The following is a 19373-nucleotide window of genomic DNA, read 5'->3' as shown; positions in this document are numbered from 1 at the left end:
TCTTGACCATCGCGACCATCATTTTGGCCGCTCGCTATAGCTGTTGGTGGTTACCCACAGCTATGCGAGCGGCCAGGAGGCCGCTCCAAAAAGTAAGAGGGACGGCCCTGATTCAGAGCGAGCGCTCTGTCACAGCATCCGGCTTTGAATCAGGGCCACAGTTCATTGTTGTGAGGTTTTTGAAAGGATTATTAAAAAGCTTGCTATGCGATTGGTGTACAATACATTATTTAGATATTGCCATATTAACTTATTTCATCTAAAATGGCACCGAGCGCCCAGTCGCAGAGTAGCGTGGTGTGCCATTCACAATATGGTGTAGGGCAGCTGTATGGGGATGTGTGCACTACTGGATGATTGCATGCGCATTGGGATCGCGATCGCGCACAGGTGTGTGCACAAATGTGCGTCGGGAGCGTGAATGATTTTAAGAAGTGACTGCGGATGATCAAATCATCCCATGAATATCGTGAAGCGGGTTTTGCACAATTATGCGATTGCTTACAATCTATTTGGCTTTGACAGTCCACCCTTTGATAGCAACTATACGCTATCACCATACGCAAGCAATTAACTATAATTTTAATCTGTGAAGCCATACACTATAAAATATTAGTCAATGTTATTTTTATGAGATGGCTTAAGTTGGTAATTGTTAACCATCAACGAAGCACTTCAGGGGGAAGGACATAAACCTAACTTTATGCGCACACCACGGACCAGATCATTGGATAGATGTGGGGATGTACCTAACCCATAAAGATAGCCTTGAATTATGTAGAGACTTCATTTTAAGATGTTTTGAAATAGCATTAATAACATTTTTATGCACTGCTAAACAAATCCAAATCACATCATTACAAGGTACGCATTCTTATGGGGCTTCTATTACCATTCGGATCTTATTTCAGGCAGATACTGTATTATAAAGTATTCTTCAATGTTCTTAACGATATGACTCCGTGTGGTCATTTAAACCATTAGTAGTGCGTCTCCAGGTGGGGTAAAACAGCCCTCATACGCACTCAGGGGATCATATACGAGACCATTGTCAGGATGTGGGAACTCATCAAGCCTATGAAGGTCGAGTGGGGGAAAAATGGAGACTACATTTGAACTAGGGTGTCCTAAAGAAACATTGACAATACTTTATCATACATGACAACATGCAAGCAATCATTAGATTGTACTCTCTAATTCAGGATTATAATGTAGGGTATTAGTTACATTAGTATTCACAGCATCATGGGTAACTACCATCATTATTTCAGTTTCCCTGTTACCTTTAGAAATACCTTTCCCACATTTCATAACTGCAGGAACACATCTAACACACATGCCAATTAATAAGATGACTTCTAATACTAGGATCAGGAGTTTTCCTACGCTTGCAATTAGTCCTTGAACACATTCTCCTAGACCCGAGAACCATTTAACAGGGTTCAACCAAGAGGGCCACTCTTCTACCTGTTCCTCTACTTCAGCCACTGAAGCATTATGGTTCTTATGAAATTCCCATTTCAGCTGCAGAATTTTGTCCATCTTCTGGTCTATCACCTCCTTGGGGTCACTAGTGCTATTAGTGATGTAGGTGCAACACTTAACACCAAACTGGGTGGCCAGGGTTACGCAATACCCTCCAGTGACAGCTGTTAAATAATTTAGCACTAGTCTATGTTGGACCAGTTCTTTCTTGTACGCTTGTAACTCCTTTCCAGTATATCTAAATGAATCATCGTATAGCTCGGTGATATTATCTATCAATTTGGCAAGGTCTTGTATGTATTTAAAATTTAATGACCCCTGAGCGATCCTGGTGGGATCAAGTGCAACTAGGAATTGAAAGCCAGTCATTTCACTAATCATCTGAATGGCTCTATGCACTTCACCAGGAACCATATTCCGTTTGTTCCTGCGTTCATACTGTGTATTAAGATATGGGGAAGGTACATTCTTGTGAATACCAATCATTTCACGATGTGCAACAGTCATGATCTCAGAAAGTACTTTTCCTAGATAACACAAACCACTGGAACTCGGAGAGAGCCACTTGTACGCTTTTCTACCACATGTAAAATACACATCGTCAGGGAGGACGTATGGGATAGAATGTATCATTATCATGGAACACATTTCCCTAGTAAATGTTCCTATCCCAGGTTCTCCCATCTGGTTAAAACAAGATTCTGGCTGTATAACTTGAGCGCAATACCCTTCTGGTACACTACCAACCATATCCTGGGTATCACCACATGTGTATCTATACCTGAAGTGTCTCCCACTTGATCTAATTGAGCGTAACAATTCAAAATTTAATGGCTCATTATCTGCTCTCAAGGAGAAAGTCATCGTCTGATTATTTCCTGTTACTTCCCAACTACCTGGTCTTTTGAAGTTAGTGATGTTAAAACATAACAGGGATTTATCCACTTGGTATTGATGAAGTCTAAAGTGTGGTGGTTTGGACATCAAGAATTTCCCATCCAGTGTTTTTCCTTTTTGTAACCCCAAGATCTCTGTGACATTTAGGGGGAATGGCACTAACCCTACATTGTGCTGTCCCTGGGGAACATGAGAGCATACCCAACAGTCGGTCTGGTTAAGGACACGGCCCACCATGGTATGATAATCCTCTAAAGGATGTCCACCCTAATACTGCTTATACCCAGGTTGACAACGTTGAATACATCTCTCATCAACTAGGGACCCACACATCCTACAAATACACAAGTCCTCAGATGATAAACCTTCACATTGTCTCCGAGTTTCCAAGCTATCAGGGTTATCAACAATAACAGTATCAGGATTGGTCAGGCACCGCCCTTGTGTTAGTAGATCTCCATCTCCCAACTCCATTCCACTGATGTCGTTATCAACCTCTCTCTCCATTCTTTGACCACCAGCACAGAACCAGGACACCCCGAAGCAAAAGAGCATGAGATGAACCCTGGAAGGATAAACAACAGCAGTCACAATTTGAAACTCCATTACCAGACCCAGGGTCTTACTAGCCTCGTTCAGGTGCTACTGATACAGTTAATAGCTTTCACGGAACAGGCTTTCAATAGACAGGTCCACGTTTTCTGTCTCTCCTCCACCCTTGATCTCCTTTGGATCATTGACTTTCTTACAGTGGCTGGAATGGACCCAGGTGTCTCTCCCGGCTACTTTCACAGATGTTGTACTTGTCAGTAGCACTTAGTACGGTCCTTCCCAGTGATCAGTCAAGCAACCTGAACGTAAAAAGTTTTGAATAATTACATACTCTCCAGGTTCAACATCATGACAGTTCATTTTAGGAATATCTGGTGATAGTAATTTTAGTTTCTGTTGCTGTTGTTTGAGCTGCTTACTCATTTTTATAAGGTACCTCACTGTAACCTTATTGTTACATTTTAAATCTTCCTGAGGGCTTACAATTACATGAGGTTGCTTCCCAGACAATATTTCAAATGGGGATAAATTAAGAGGGGATCTAGGAGTGGTCCTGATACTATGGAGTACAAGAGGCAAGGCTTCTGGCCATCCCAATCCAGTCTCAGCCATGACTTTACTTAATTTATTCTTAATAGTACCATTCACTCTCTCCACCTTGGGCACTGGCCTGTGGTCAATATGGGGTGTGAAGCTTACTATTAATACCCATTAACTTGCACATACTTTGAAAGACATCTCTGGTGAAATGGGTACCCCTATCGCTTTCAATTACTCTAGGGATACCATACCTACACACAAATTCCTGAACTATCTTCTTAGCAGTAAATGCAGCAGTATTAGTTGCAGCTGGATATGCTTCAACCCAATTAGAGAACACATCAATATATACTTCAAATTCCTGCAAGGTGGTAACTGGATGAAATCAATCTGTATAACCTGGAAAGGTCTGTCTGCTGGAGGGATGTGAGATGGTTCGGTAGGTATTGTTTTTCCTACATTCTTCCTTAAGCAGGTCAAACAGGACATTGCTCTTTTCTCTGCTTAGGAAGAGAAGCCAGGTGCATACCAGTATGCTTTCACTAATTTGCACATACCTTGTTTGCCTAGGTGAGTCAGACCATGTGCTGCTTCAGCCAAGCTAGGATAGTATGCCTTAGGGGCTACTGGCTTCCCTTGTCCACTTCTTCACAGCCCAGAGGACTCTTGCTCATATCCCTTGGATCTTCAGCTCGCCTTTTCCTTTAAGGTATATACTTCCTGCATTTCAACCAGCTTCTGTGCATCAACAGTTTCAAATAACATCACACTATTCATTTGATTATACTTTAGTCCTGCTGCCCATTTGGCAGCTTCGTCAGCCCTATTGTTACCCAATGATACTGGATCGTCCTGACAGGTGTGAGCCTTACATTTAATGACAGCTACGGTCTTGGGTAGCTGGATTGCAGTCAATAGTCATTTAATGTGATGTGCATGTGCGATTGGTGTGCCTGCTGCTGTCATAAAATTTCTCAAATGCCATAGGGCACCGAAATCATGCACCACCCCAAACGCATATCTGGAGTCAGTGTAGATATTGGCAGATTCCCTTCCGCCAACTCACACACTCTCCTTAGTGCCACAAGCTCTGCTACCTGACCTCATGACGATGTCTCTCCCATAATGCAAAGCAGCCAGAGGAGCAGGTAGAAGCGGCAGGACCAGGAGCGGGAGTTTCAGGTAAGTGTTTTTTTATTTTTTTTTATTAAGTCTCTCTCTACTGGGGGGGGGGATTACTATGGGGGCACTACCAGGGGGGATTACTACTGGGGGCACTACCAGGGGGGTGGATTACTACTGGGGGCACTACAAAGGGGGGACTACTACTACTGGGGGCACTACAAGGGGGGGACTACTACTACTGGGGGAACTAAAAGGGGGGACTACTACTACTGGGGGCACTACAAGGGGGGGCTACTACTGGGGGCACTACAAAGGGGGGGACTACTACTACTGGGGGCACTACAAAGGGGGGGACTACTGCTACTGGGGGCACTACAAAGGGGGGGACTACTACTACTGGGTGCACTATAAGGGGGGACTACTACTACTGGGGGCACTACAAGGGGGGGACTACTACTACTGGGGGCTCTACAAGGGGGGGACTACTACTACTGGGGGCACTACAAGGGGGGCTACTACTGGGGGCACTACAAGGGGGTACTACTATTACTGGGGGCACTACAAGGGGAGGCTACTACTGGGGGCATTACAAGGGGGTACTACTACTACTACTGGGGGCACTACAAGGGGGGGACTACTACTAGGGGCACTACAAGGGGAGGGGACTACTACTAGGGGCACTGCATAGGGGGGAGGGGACTACTACTAGGGGCACTACATAGGGGGATAGGACTACCACTGGGGGCACTGCATCGAGGGACCACTGCTGGGGGCTCTATATAAAGGGCAATAATGGGGGTATTGCATAGGGGGGAGACTACAGCTGGGGCCACTATTTAAGGGGCATTGCATAAGGGTTACCACTATTGGGGACACTGCATGGGGGGTGGACTGCTACTGGGGGCACTATATAAGGGGCACTGCATAGGGGGTACCACTATTGGGGGCACTATATAAGGGGCTTACTACTGGAGGCACAAGGGGCACTGCATAGGGGGGGTCACTACTGGGGGCACTACTGGAGGCCTGCATAAGGGTGTTCTCTCCTGTGGCACATGGGGGCACTGCATATGGGCACTACGACAGGTGGCTGCCCGTAATCTTTAATTTTACCTTACATTAATCCCATATGGACCCGTCTCCTCCCTGAAACACTTGAGGGGGGGTGGCGTCATAGCACGCACGTTCTTTGGGCACCCTGGCTACATGCTACTCCTCTGCCAGGGCCGCCTGCATGCATTTGCCCCCCAGGCTAAAAGTTGCCAGCCAGCCCCTGTACGACAGCATAACCTTTACATAACTCACCTGTGTCAGTCTGTCTATGACACCCCCCATCCACGTATAACATTAAGTCTACATTCTCTAGTGGTATGTCGCGTATGTCAGGCCTAGCTGTAAAATTTTGATTTAGATACTCCATACAATCATGCACATCAATATCTATACCAAACTCACCTTCTACCATTGGCAACAATTCACTTTTACCTTCCACCCTTTGTGCATAATGAGGCACACATGGTAAATATGTAGCAGGATTTAGAGTATTTCACCTTTTTATAGTTATGTTGGTGGGAGCAATCAGTGCTAGTTCCCATTTCATGAATCTAGCGGAAGAAACATGTCTAGTCTGGGCTGAGTTTAGTAATGCAGAGACTGCATGTGGTGTATGAACTGTCAAGTCATGGCCTAACACTACGTCCTCACTCTTATTTACTAAGAGAGCGGTTGCAGCTATGCTTCTTAAACACGTTGGGAGTGATCTCGCCACAGTGTCCAACTGGGCACTGTAGTATGCTACTGGTCTATTGGCATCACCATGTTTTTGTGTAAGGACACCTGCAGCACAACCAGCGGCTTCCGTACAGAAAAGGTCAAAAGATTTTTCGTAATCTGGAATCCCCAATGCAGGTGCTCTTGTTAGACTATCCTTAAGATTAAGGAAAGCCTGCTCTGACTCTTCAGTATGCAAGACAATGTCTGGTTTGGTGGAAGAGACTAACTCCTGCAATGATAAAGCCAGAATAGAGAAACCTGGTATCCATGTTCCACAATATCGACACATGCCCAAGAAGGTACGAATCTGGTGCTGGTTTCGCGGCAGTGCCATGGTCTGTATGGCATGGATTCGGTCAGTAAGCAGATGTTGTGGGCCCTGGGTGAGACAGAGGACCTCATTCAGAGTCGGTCGTAGCGGCCGCACGGTCGAATGGGCTACGGCCGCAAAATCCGATTGTACGGCTGTTTGATCGTAAACAAAGTGACGCCCATTCATTAGCACTGCACCTCCTCTAGCTACCGACTGATCTGATCGAATGAACGAGACAGTCATAGTCAGGCGCTGTCAGTCGCTGTATGCTAATTATGTTGTGATGGTTGCGGCCGTATGTGTTGTATTGATGGTCACATGACATGTTTACATGGACTATCGATCAGCTTGTTATTAGCTTGTTGTCAATTATCTAATTAAGAGTGTTTAACTCTTGCTGTTCTTTTTAATCATTTTTTTTCATGTGTCAATAAACTTTATTGTTTTTGTTTGTGTTTTCCCCATTCTCATTTTTTAAACAATTGCCAAAACAAAGTAAAGTTTATTATCTGTGAATATACTGTTGCTAATTGTGTTTACTTTAATAATGCATGTGCATTTTGCGTTAGGATCATTTGCACTCTGTGTGTTTTATCCAATGAAATCTGACCTTATTTTTCGGGTCACATGATTAAAGGATTGGCCAATAGTGTTTTTTTTAAAGAAATAAATATTTTAGCCAATCATCATAATTTTACCCCATGTATATTTCATGTTTTCTGTAAAATCGGCCATTCCCGTCGGGAATTGATGATATTGGTCAATATTATGGACAGGCAGACTACGAACGCCCAGCCTCCAATTTCAAACCGCATAAAGCGTGCGGCCTATGCAGAGGTGAGGAGAACCCTTCACAGTGCGGGATTTAGGCGCAATATAACGCAACTCGAGAGGCGGTGGTCAGATTTGCGCCACCGGTCGCCAGTCTTTTGGGGAAATTTGCGGGCGCGATTACGCAGATGTAAGTATGCGTTTGTATAAATGTTATAATTAGTGGAATTTTAAAAATGTCTGTTCCTTTTCCAATTCTTTTATTAAATGTAAACAAACCCTCCTGTATGTTGTCCCTATTGTCCTGAATGTGTAAAGTGTACTTGTATTGTGTAGCCAAAAGTGAAAACTAAACTTAGATTTTTTTAATATCTTTACATTTTAGAAACACGGCGGAGACAGAGAAGGGCCCGCAGATTTGGAGGCAATGCAGGTCCCAACCTGCAGCCCTCCCCCTCACCTTCCCCATCCGCTCAACCCAGGCCTCCCTCCCCACCACCATACTCCCCCAGTAATCCTCCCTCCCTCCCTCCCTCTTCCAAAACTCCCATAGTATTCCTCCCTCCCCTGCCCACTCATCCCAAATCTCCACTCCCGTGCCCGAGTCCTCAACCCAAATTTCCCCTCCCTTTGATTTTTGCCACTCCATTTCCCCTCCCACCATTCCCCCAACTCCAACTTACTCCCCATCTTTTAAGGATATGGCCATCATGACTTAAGAATACACCTCCCAGTTGTTTTTTAAACATCCTAGGGGTTTTTTGGTTATGCCACGTAGTTAGGGTTTCCAATTGTTTTTACACCATAAAAGTTTCTACATATTAATAATGTTGTGTGGAGGAAACTTTCGAACACACCCTAACATCATTGTGTTTTCCCACTTTTTGGGACATTGAATAATGTTTAATCTTCAAATGTTGGACATTTTTTAGATGTTTTTAACCTACAAATACATTTTTCTGTCCACAGATCTAACCAACATCATGGTGGAAATTCGTGAGGAGCTCACTCGAACAAGTGGACATTTGTTGGAGGCCTACAGCGGATTGTGGGGAGGCTTGAGCGATTTTAGTTTTTATTTTCCTCTTTGTACATTTTAAAATTGTGCTTATTCCAGTAAAGTTTTTGTTTGATAAAACATTTGACCTCTTTTTTAAAAAAAATTAAATTGTGTAATTCTGCATTTCAAATAGTTTGTGAACAAAGCTGGGTGCCTTTCCATAGTGTAACTAATTAAAAAATGTTTATGTAAACCTTAAGAACATTTGCAGTAATTTATTTTTTTTTGGTTTGGGGTTGCCCTACATTATCCACCTCAAAATGGCTTTCCAAAAACATTTGCACCAAACCTTTTTTTTTTTGGAAAAACATTTATTAAATAACAAACAAGTTGCCAACATGCATTTAATCGTTAAAAGCATTTCATCACAGAATCACACATAAAAAATGTCCTCAGGGTTTTCAAAATTAAAATATCTTGCTTAGTCAGACATAAACAACAATAGGCAAAAACAAACAGAATATTTCTTTTTTAACAGACAAATTAATAAAATAAAAGGCAAATTAACTAAACATGTTGTGGTATATCCGGGCAAATTTTGTTAGTTGTCCAAAAACAGTACAGGGTATTGCCAATGGGTTCCATTAGTTTTGCAGTTTTGGAAAGTGTTGTGATTTTGGTGGAAGAAAAAATAAATAAAAAATTAGGTACACCTTAAAATACATTTACTCTAAGTGTAAAATTCTAAATAAATGTAAAAATTATTACCTAAAAAAATCTGGAAACAACAGAATCGCGTCTGGCCCCCCCGACAGCATCACAACACCTTCCTCCGGGGGGCCATCCTCTGGCAAGGCATCCTCTGGCTGCATGGGTACTCGACTCCTTATTGCAATGTTGTGTAAAATCCCACACAGGACCACAATGTGAGAAACCATATCCGGCGAGTACATGAGTGCACCACCAGAGTGATGGAGACACCGGAACCGGCCCTTTAATAGGCCGATACAGCACTCCACCACCTGCCTGGTGGCAGTAAAAGTGGCATTATATTGAGTTTGTAGCCCTGGTGTGGGAGTCAAATAAGGAGTCAGCAGCCAGGGCGTGCAAGGATATCCACTGTCACCTGATGGAAATGGGACACCAAAATATACATAAATTGACCATGAAAACATGTTTACACTATTACTATAGTTACATCCTGGATTTATACTTACCAAGAAGCCACGCATCACCAGCTTGCAGTGTGCTTAATTTTGACCAAATCCCTGAATGCTGGATCACGTACACATCATGGCTGCAGCCTGGAAATTTGGCATTCAGGGAGAGGATCTAGAGGGAGGCATCACATAGCACCATTACATTTAGCGAATGGAAATGTTTACGGTTCCTATATATTTGTTCCCTGCATGCAGGGGGCTGAAGTGCTATGTGAGTGCCATCCACTACCCCTATGACATGTGAAAAGCCTGCAATCTCAAAAAACTTCTGCTTTACCACATCAAGGGCTTCCGTATCCAAAGGCATACTAATAAAATGTGCTATATGATTGAAGAATGCATCTAGCACACGCCTCAGGATCCGTGAAAATGAGGGCTGGGAGAGGCCACCCACCAGCCCCACAGTGGTTTGGAAGGACCCTGAGGCACAGAAATGTAACACCACCAACAACTGTGTAAGTGGTGTGATTGCTGTAGGAATGTGAATTTGACTTTCTAGATCATTCTTTATTATTGAAAGAGTGTCTAGGATAATATTTGGAGGCAGGCGATAAGTGGTTACAACCACATCATCAGGCATTCCAAAAAGGGTGACATGTGTTCTATATATCTTGGCCCTTGCACGCCTCCTATGCCTACGCCCAGGAGTAGGCTGAGGAAGGTTGGTGGGGGGCAACATGGCCACTATTAGCTGGCCCACATCACTCTGTAAAGTTAAAAAAAAAAAAAGTGTTTTCGAGAATGAATTTTCAATATTTTACAAAAAATACTGAGCTTAGTAATAATGGTGCATATTCTTACAGGGTCGGGCAGTGCCATCTTCAGGAACCCCTACAGGTGTATTTTGTGTACCGTTTTTTTTTAGGGAAGAAAAAGAAAATAATATTATATTTTAAAAACACCACTATTACTACTATTATTGTTAAAACAATCCTTAACTTTGAAATTGGCCAATATTAAAATTTGAAAACTTAATTATTGTTTTATCAATAAAAACCATAAATGCATTTTTAAATGTAAAAAAATCTGCAAAAAACACTTCATTATTAAATAAAACAAACTTTTAGGTTTGTAAAAATAGACACTTACCTGAATCAAGTACAAACTGGACTGTTAAACACCTTAAAAAAGAAAAAAGAACATGACAAAAATTGTTTGAATAATGTCCTTTTTTTTGTTTTGTATACCAAAAGAAAAAAAAAACTTGCAGTAGGCTGGCACACTTACTGGAGTCTTGAAATAACGTTGTAATCTTGATCCTCCAAAAACACGGCCACCCAATCACACAAAGTAACCGGGTTTGGGAAATGCATGGACAAAACAAAATTTAAATTATAACCACCACCCAAAAAAAACAAAAACAAAAAAAAAACCTCCCCCCTCAAAAAAACAAAAAAAAAAACACCCAACAAAAAAAAACCCACCACCCAATAAAAACAAAAAAAACCCACCACCCAACCCAAAATTAAAAAAAACTAACAAAAAAATAAACAAACACACACAAGCACCACTCAAACAACACACACAAGCACCACTCAAACAACTCCAAACAATGTAAACACTAGCAATCCCTTCCTGCACCACAAATCACTCCAACTACAATCCACAAGTAAGGGAACATTTGGCTTTGCCTTAAATAAGGAAAAAAAAACACAATGATTGAATCATGCAGGCAAGGTGTGCATTGTACTTAAGCAAATAGGGATGCACGGGTAACCAACCCAGGGATGCGCTCACATCTAGCCCAACCCACGCAGTGATTACGGAATGCAGGCAAGGTGTGCATTGTACTTAGACAAATAGGCATGCACGGGTAACCAATCCAGGGATGCGCTCACATCTAGCCCAACCCACGCAGTGATTACGGAATGCAGGCAAGGTGTGCATTGTACTTAGACAAATAGGGATGCATGGGTAACCAATCTAGGGATGCGCTCACATCTAGCCCAACCCACGCAGTGATTAGGGAATGCAGGCAAGGTGTGCATTGTACTTAGACAAATAGGGATGCACGGGTAACCAATCCAGGGATGCGCTCACATCTAGCCCAACCGACGCAGTGATTACGGAATGCAGGGAAGGTGTGCATTGTACTTAGACAAATAGGGATGCACGGGTAACCAATCCAGGGATGCGCTCACATCTAGCCCAACCGACGCAGTGATTACGGAATGCAGGGAAGGTGTGCATTGTACTTAGACAAATAGGGATGCACGGGTAACCAATCCAGGGATGCGCTCACATCTAGCCCAACCGACGCAGTGATTACGGAATGCAGGGAAGGTGTGCATTGTACTTAGACAAATAGGGATGCACGGGTAACCAATCCAGGGATGCGCTCACATCTAGCCCAACCCACGCAGTGATTACAGAATTCAGGCAAGGTGTGCATTGTACTTAGACAAATAGGCATGCACGGGTAACCAACCCAGGGATGAGCTCACATCTAGCCCAACCCACGCAGTGATTATGGAATGCAGACAAGGTGTGCATTTTACTTAGACAAATAGGGATGCATGGGTAACCAATCCAGGGATGCGCTCATATCTATAAAAAAGTCTTCACAAGCACTATTCTTCATGCTCTCTCACATGTTTGGAAAATGTCAAGCAAGGAGCATGGTGGGCAGAGGCCAACTGAGGCAGGTAAGTGTGAAACACATTTTGATAAAAACACAAGAACAGTTCATATTTCCAAAAAAAAACATTTTTTATTTTATCTAATTTTAAAAATATTGTAGGTGCTGGGAATCCAATACCACCACTAGAGGAGGAGGAGGCGGGGCCAAGCAGGCCAAGGCCAAGAAACCCTCCGTTTTCAAGGATAGAGCTTGAGACATTGGTGACCATGACAATGGATAACCTTGTCCATGCCCCAAGAAATATGAGGGCTGGAGCCAAAGACAGGATTGGGGAGGAGATATCCAGGGCTGTTAATGCTGTGGGGACAAAACACAGAACCATGAAAGTCGTTAAAAAACGGTAAGAAAATTATATTGTGAGTGTACTGAAGTCAAAAGCGAGATCTTATTTTAAAACACTAACCCTTAAAAAAATGCAAAATCACATTGTCAGATGGACCGATTTCAAGTACCAGTTGAAGAGGAAGCTACGGAGTAGAGTGGACTATGCTGCGGGGACAGGTGGTGGTCCCATCCCTGAGGAGCTGACCTTGACGAGGTTGGAGACGTTGGCTCAGGGATGTGTGACGGAAGAGGAGATAGTCAGCGTGTCCACTATGGACACTGACATGGCCGACTTCAACGCTCCACATAAGAATGTAAATATTTTTAGGACTCAAAAATGTATAAAGCTAAAACGTGTATGCGTTCTTTTGTTTCAAAAAATACAAATGATTTTTTTATTTTTTTTCCAGACTCAGAGGAGGTAGTGCCTGCTCCTGAGGTCAGGTCTGGGTCCAGCACAGATGGAGACTCTGCAGGGGAGGATCCAAGTACCCCATCTGGGGACCCTGTGGAGTCTACTACAGGGCAACCATCGGACCGAGCAGTGCCTCTCCTCACCAGGTTGGTCTCCCAAACTCAGGAGAACAGATGTGTTCTTCTGAGGATGGAGACCACTCTGGTGATGGTGGTGGTGGCCCTGGAGACCATTGCTGGGGCCATAGATCATTGGGCCAATACCCAGGAGCAGGCAAACCCACCTGCCATGATGGAGCGAGACTCCCTTCCTCAAAGGACCACCACCTCTGGCAGCCCAACAGCCACCCCCGCAAGTATGGAGAGCCCTATGCCTAGGCCTGAGGAAATCCCATCTACCTCTGGCCAGGCCAGTCGGCATGTTACACGCCAGTCGGCTGTTCGTAGCTTACCTCTTCCTCCAAGCCGGCCCAAACGACGAAAGTAACCCTGGATATCTCCTCCCTCACCTCTTGTCCAGTCCCCATATTTCTTGTCACCAATGTCTCAAGCTCTTTTTTGGTTTTTATTAATTTATTTTTCGAATTGTGTTTTTGTTTTTTGTTTTTTATTTATATGAAAATGTTGCCCTAACAATTGTAAGTTAAATTGTGATGAAAGGCTAATTTCCTAAAATTAAAAACATTTTAAAACAAAATGTCTATATTTAACTATATCAATGTATACATGGTTTAAAAAGTATGTTATCTGAAAAGGCTGCTACGCAAAACACAATGCTAGATGTTTAAAATAAACATTTGTGTTACGAATCCCCTAATGCACACGCAAGTGAAATCAGTTACAAGGTAATTAGCAGTGTTAATAGTTACAATGCACCAATCTTAGCTGCTTGATTTGTGTGGTTCCAATTAGAAACATCACAAGTAACATTGGATTAACGATTGTACTGTTGTGGCTTACGAATACTTCTTGCCTACTTTAGCCTGGACGATCATCCTGTTCGTAGAGTGACGTTGTCATGCATCCGCAATTCATGGTCGTACGAAGCAGATAATTTATGCACTCCCCTAAAATGCCTGGAAATGCTGAAGAACGTCTCCGTTTGCAGACCACCACCCCCGTATACACCCACAAACGGACTTTCCTGTCAATCAACTTTAGCAATCCACTTTCGTTTCGGAAGCTCTACGACCGACAGTATTTTTCATCGGTAGAGCTCGTACGCACATGCGCACAGCTAGCCGTGCGCAGGCGCAGAAAGAAAAACATCGGATGCGTACAACCGTGCGGCCGCTATGACCGACTCTGAATGAGGTCCAGTGTCCCAAGTATTTGACCCTGGTCTGGCACGCTGTAACTTGTCCTTAGCAACCTTATGCCCTGTGTGTGAGAGGTGAAGCAGTAAAAGTTTAGTATCATTTAAACGTGACGTAAACGAATCAGAGCATAACAATGAATCGTCCACATATTGTATTAGAACAGATCCATTGGCAGGTTGGAAAGACTGTAAACAATCGTGTAAGGCCTGTGAGAAAATACTGGGGCTGTCTATGAAGCCCTGGGGTAGTCGCGTCCATGTGTATTGTACCCCCCTATATGTAAATGCAAATAAATATTGACAGTCAGGGTGTAGCGGAACCGAGAAAAATGCAGAACAGAGATCAATGACAGTGAAATGGGTTGCATGTGGTGGAATTTGCATCAGGATGACAGCTGGATTTGGCACTATGGGGAATTGGCTTTCTTCCACTTTATTAACCCCTCTAAGGTCCTGTACCAGCCTATACCCCCTCCCACCACTCTTCTTCACAGGGAAGATGGGACTGTTGGCTACACTAGCTGTACGGACTAAAATTCCCTGCTGTAATAATCGTTCAATTATGGGATAAACCCCTAATTCTACCTCCTGTTTTAACGGGTATTGAGGAATTTTTGGAGCTTGCCTACCGCTTTTTAAGTTTACTATTATGGGAGCTACATTTGCCATTAACCCAGTGTCCTGTCCATCCTTGGTCCAAAGGGAATCAAATATTTGTGCTAACATATCGTTTACCTGTGCTGGACATTGTTCCGATATGGTAGTGTGCAGCATTAACCTTTGGGGAGTGGCTAGCACATCCCTTACCTCATGTCAGGGGTGCAATAGATGACACATCCCATCTTGCACAATAAATCCCTTCCTTGGAGATAAGTAGGGGCCGTTGCTGCCAGAAGGAAAGAGTGTCTGGCATGCAATGGGCCAATAGTAATTTCCGTAGATTCAGTTAAAGGATAATGCTGTACATCACCTGTTACACCCATTGCTGACACTGTCTTGTTAGTAATTCGCAAATTAGAAGGGGATTTTAATGCTGACCTGGTCGCCCCTGTATCTACAAGAAAGGAATGTTCAGTACCAGCTACATTAACCCTTATTACCGGTTCTTCTCTAGTACTTCCAGTTATCCTGACTGCCTGCAGATTACAGGTATGACCTGATCCTTATAGTTGACTATCTTGACCCACCAGAGCATTTGCTGCAATTATGTGGGCAGGGTTTAACTGATCATTTTTGATGTTATGGGATGGGTTTACATTTTCCTGGTTATGTGGTCCCTGTAGTATGACTCTACAGTCTTTTCTAAAATGTCCCAGTTGGTTACAGTTAAAGCACATTTTTTGTGTACGGATTTGACTATTTCTGGGAAATTGTTGTTTTTTGGCTTGAGGGTTATAGGTAGGGAATGGCTGTGGGGATGGATATGGGAGCTTAGATTGAGGATGAAAATTGTTTTGTGGCCGAGTGTGGTAAGTATAATATGGTTGTGGTATGTGTGACTGCGCAAAGGGGTGATATATGTTAAGTACTTGTAACTGCGCAGGTGGATAAGTGTCTTGTGGCTGTAAATGCATATCTTCCAGAGCTTATATACTGACAGCCATTAGTTTTTCGCTCTGTGATTCGCGCTTTCTCAGTATGTTCTTGTCATGCTCCATAGCAGTTTCCTTAAGTACGTCAACTGTTATTCCTCTCCATCCGGGGTGTGAGGTCTGAACTCTGGTCTTTAGACTATCCTTAAGACCATCCATCAGAACAATGATGACCATCTCCCGGTAGTGAGTGCTATCCTTAATGTTTTCTATCCCAGTGTACTGAGTGATAATCTGCAGCCCTTGATTAAAATAATCTTCTGCAGGTTCACTTTCTTTTTGCTTAATGGTAAAGATTTTACTCCAGTTAACCACTAAGGGGAAAAATACGGCTAACTGGGCGACTATGCGGACAATGCAATCCTCATTACCTTGATCAGTCAAGGGGACATCTACATCCAGAGTACATGCTGTGATAAACTTTTTCACATCTGTACCTTCTGGGAGACATGCCCATAACACCACATGCCAGTCCTTATTGGTTGGCTCATGGGCATTGCCTAAGTCCTTGATGAAACGCTGACACTTTGCCAGTTGTTTCCTAGGGTCAGGGAAATCAGACATAATGGAATGTAGTTCCGCCCGTGTCCATGGACAGTGCATCGCTACTTCCCTTGTGGGGATTACACCATTTGCATCTGCAACTCCATTGGCAACAATTATTGTCCGTACTGGATGGATGCTTTCCACTTCTATACCTCTAATTCTATTACTGCAGTGAACAGCATTAGCAGCCTCCGTTACTGAAGCGGTAGGTGTCAATGCTTCCTGCGCCCTTATTACAGGAACCTCCCCCACCATGGGTTCTACTAAGGCCTACCCCCTTTGGGCTAGGGATCCCTCCCCCACTCCTGATGCTAATGGGTAATCTGCCTGTACTTGCTGGGAAGGGACATTCAACAATTGCACAGCATGGGACACGTGTGACATTTCTAAAGGTTAATTTTCTGCATCATAAGCATTTTCAGTGTACAAACTCAGATGCGGGTACAGCTTACTTGGTTCAGTTACATTTTTATAATTTTTGGTGGATAATGTATCTTCACCGCCCATCACATAAGGTGGTGGTGGTGCGCAAGCGCGAATTGCAATATCTTTGGCAATGCTACTGTGCCGCACGTTTGCGTTTTCCTGTGGTGCGCATGCGGTGCTGTTCAGCATTGCATGCGCATCACCCCTTGACGTGCATGTGACGCAACTCTGCGTCTCATTCGCACCATTAACCCACGTGTTACTCTCATGCTGCCAGAGTTTCAAACAATCATTATACTCCTCTCTTTTCTTCAAGGATTTGACTCTACATATGTGATCCTTGAGGTTATTTAAGATCTCCACATTAAAGCTACCAATCTTTGGGAAAGGCCTCACACTCTTACTCATCATCTTAACCCACACGGCACAGTGCATTGTTGCATATGCACAGTACTTGGTGTGCATTATATGAAGAGCCGACCCAGTTGGACCTTGCAGAGGCAGCTCATCGTGTGCCTTCTTTGTTGACTGTTTAGCGCCCATGTTGACTTACTCTAAACCTTCCAACAAAGAAGAGACCGGTGAAAGACTTAACTTTTAGCCTGCTTTCACGCACCTATACTACGGTTAAACAATCCGAAAATAGGGAACACAGTAATACCTACTAAGGCAAACACAGTTAACAACCTATTAATAGGGAACACAGGAATTATCTAACTATAGATAAACCACAGTTAACAACCTATTTACCCTTCTTTTCCCCGCACCCAGATCTCAATCACAGGATGCCACACCTATGCGGTAAAGTTGCAAAACTCAAAAGCCCTAAATGACCAATGAATTTTACGACCACACTGGAAGCTATTCTTTATCGTTAATCGAAAGGACATCAAAAAGATCCCCTCTGCCAGTATACCTGCTATGTATACCCTAGGGATCACATATACACCCTAGTTTTTTTTAAAAAGAAGCTCACACAGTACTTCTATTTCTCCAATCGGTAACATGCGCCTTTCACACTTTTCGATTTTTCTGGCCAGAAAACTTAATTGCCTTTCTTTGGATTTAGCAGTCTTTTAGGAGATCACACCCTACCACTATGACATCTTGCAGTCTTAAACAATTGCTTGAAACAATACAGAAATGTAAGAAACACGTGTATACGCCACTGTGTGCCCGGTTGCATTCGTTCTTATGCGACCGCTTACACGTGGTGTATAGTACTCCTACTTCCAGTTGCAAACGCTAGGATGCGACCGCTGTACGTGGTGTGGTGACTTTTACAGCGCTATTGTGCGACCGGTCGCGTGCGCTACAGAGCAGCCGCTTACACAATAGCGTGGGCAAATGAAAAGACACAAATTTCTCTCTTTTATCCCCAGGTCCCAATCAGCCCTCTCCGTAGTCGCTAAACTGCGATCCTCCATCTCCCAGCAAACAGCAAAGCAGGAAAAAGGTCTGTTGGTGCGACAAAAAATCCACTCTTTGTTGCGAGATGAGGGGAGAAGAGCAGTGAATAGAAGGATGGGTGAATACCAACACACGAGCCCCCAAACTAACGAATCTAAAATTATGTTACTGAAGAGAGAGAACTTGGTTGTCTTAGAGGAACACATATATCGCTAGTTTACTAACATAAATAACGTAGTCACACTCAAGAGTTTGTGTTTCCGACGCACAAAAAATATTATATTGTAAACAGGGGAAAAATGCCTTAATCTAAACAATGAGCGCCAAAGTACAGAAATAACAATAAATGATACAATTACCACATGATTCGCAAGCGCACTGGTCCAGGAATTACAGTCGTCTCCAAGATGCTGCCACTCATTCAGTGGGAATGTATGAGTAAGCAACTCAACCAGGGCTCGGTATTTATTCACTTTAGATTCAATTGTATAACAACCAAGCGGCCTTTATTATGAGTCACAGTAAATGCAGCACTTCAATGGTTAGTATACATTTGGTGTCACTAGGGGCTGAACTATGTTAGAGGATCCCATTGTTTCTAATCTCCTGCCCTAGGTATGTTAATTCAAAGGGCCAATGCATACAAAGTTGTACAGTAAATAATATGAATCCTCCAGATCTTCATAACTTGTCGGTGTTTCGTCTGATATTCATGCTGTCTGATCCATAATCCTGTGGAGACATAAGGAAATCGGTAGGTACCATACACGACCAGTTATCTCATTCCTGGGGTCAGATATCATATATCTAGTGTTCAACATATATCATTCGGTTGACATCCTATTATAATATAATATTCTTTATATGGAATATTTGCTGTATCAGTTTGTATGTTATTGAAGTTTGTGTATGCGCTATTTAGCACTATGCGCATTGGTAAATGTAAGTTATGTTTTGGTGTACTCAGCATTGGATTATTGTTAGAATGGGACACAGTTCATTGTGGTGAGGTTTCTGAAAGGATTA

The 19373-nt window shown here is 43.2% G+C and overlaps 1 pseudogene; it reads right to left on the bottom strand.

The window, feature by feature from the left end:
* Nucleotides 1-972: 972 nt before the first annotated feature.
* Nucleotides 973-17480, bottom strand: LOC148513940 (uncharacterized; annotated as a pseudogene).
* Between the last annotated feature and the right edge of the window lie 1893 nt (nucleotides 17481-19373).

The sequence above is a fragment of the Taudactylus pleione genome, unplaced genomic scaffold (genome assembly GCF_031769625.1).
Source record: "Taudactylus pleione unplaced genomic scaffold, aTauple2 ptg000266l, whole genome shotgun sequence".
NCBI classification, from domain to species: Eukaryota; Metazoa; Chordata; class Amphibia; order Anura; family Myobatrachidae; genus Taudactylus; species Taudactylus pleione.
The sequence above is the reverse complement of the archived record's forward strand: the minus strand, read 5'-3'. Positions and strand labels throughout refer to the sequence as shown.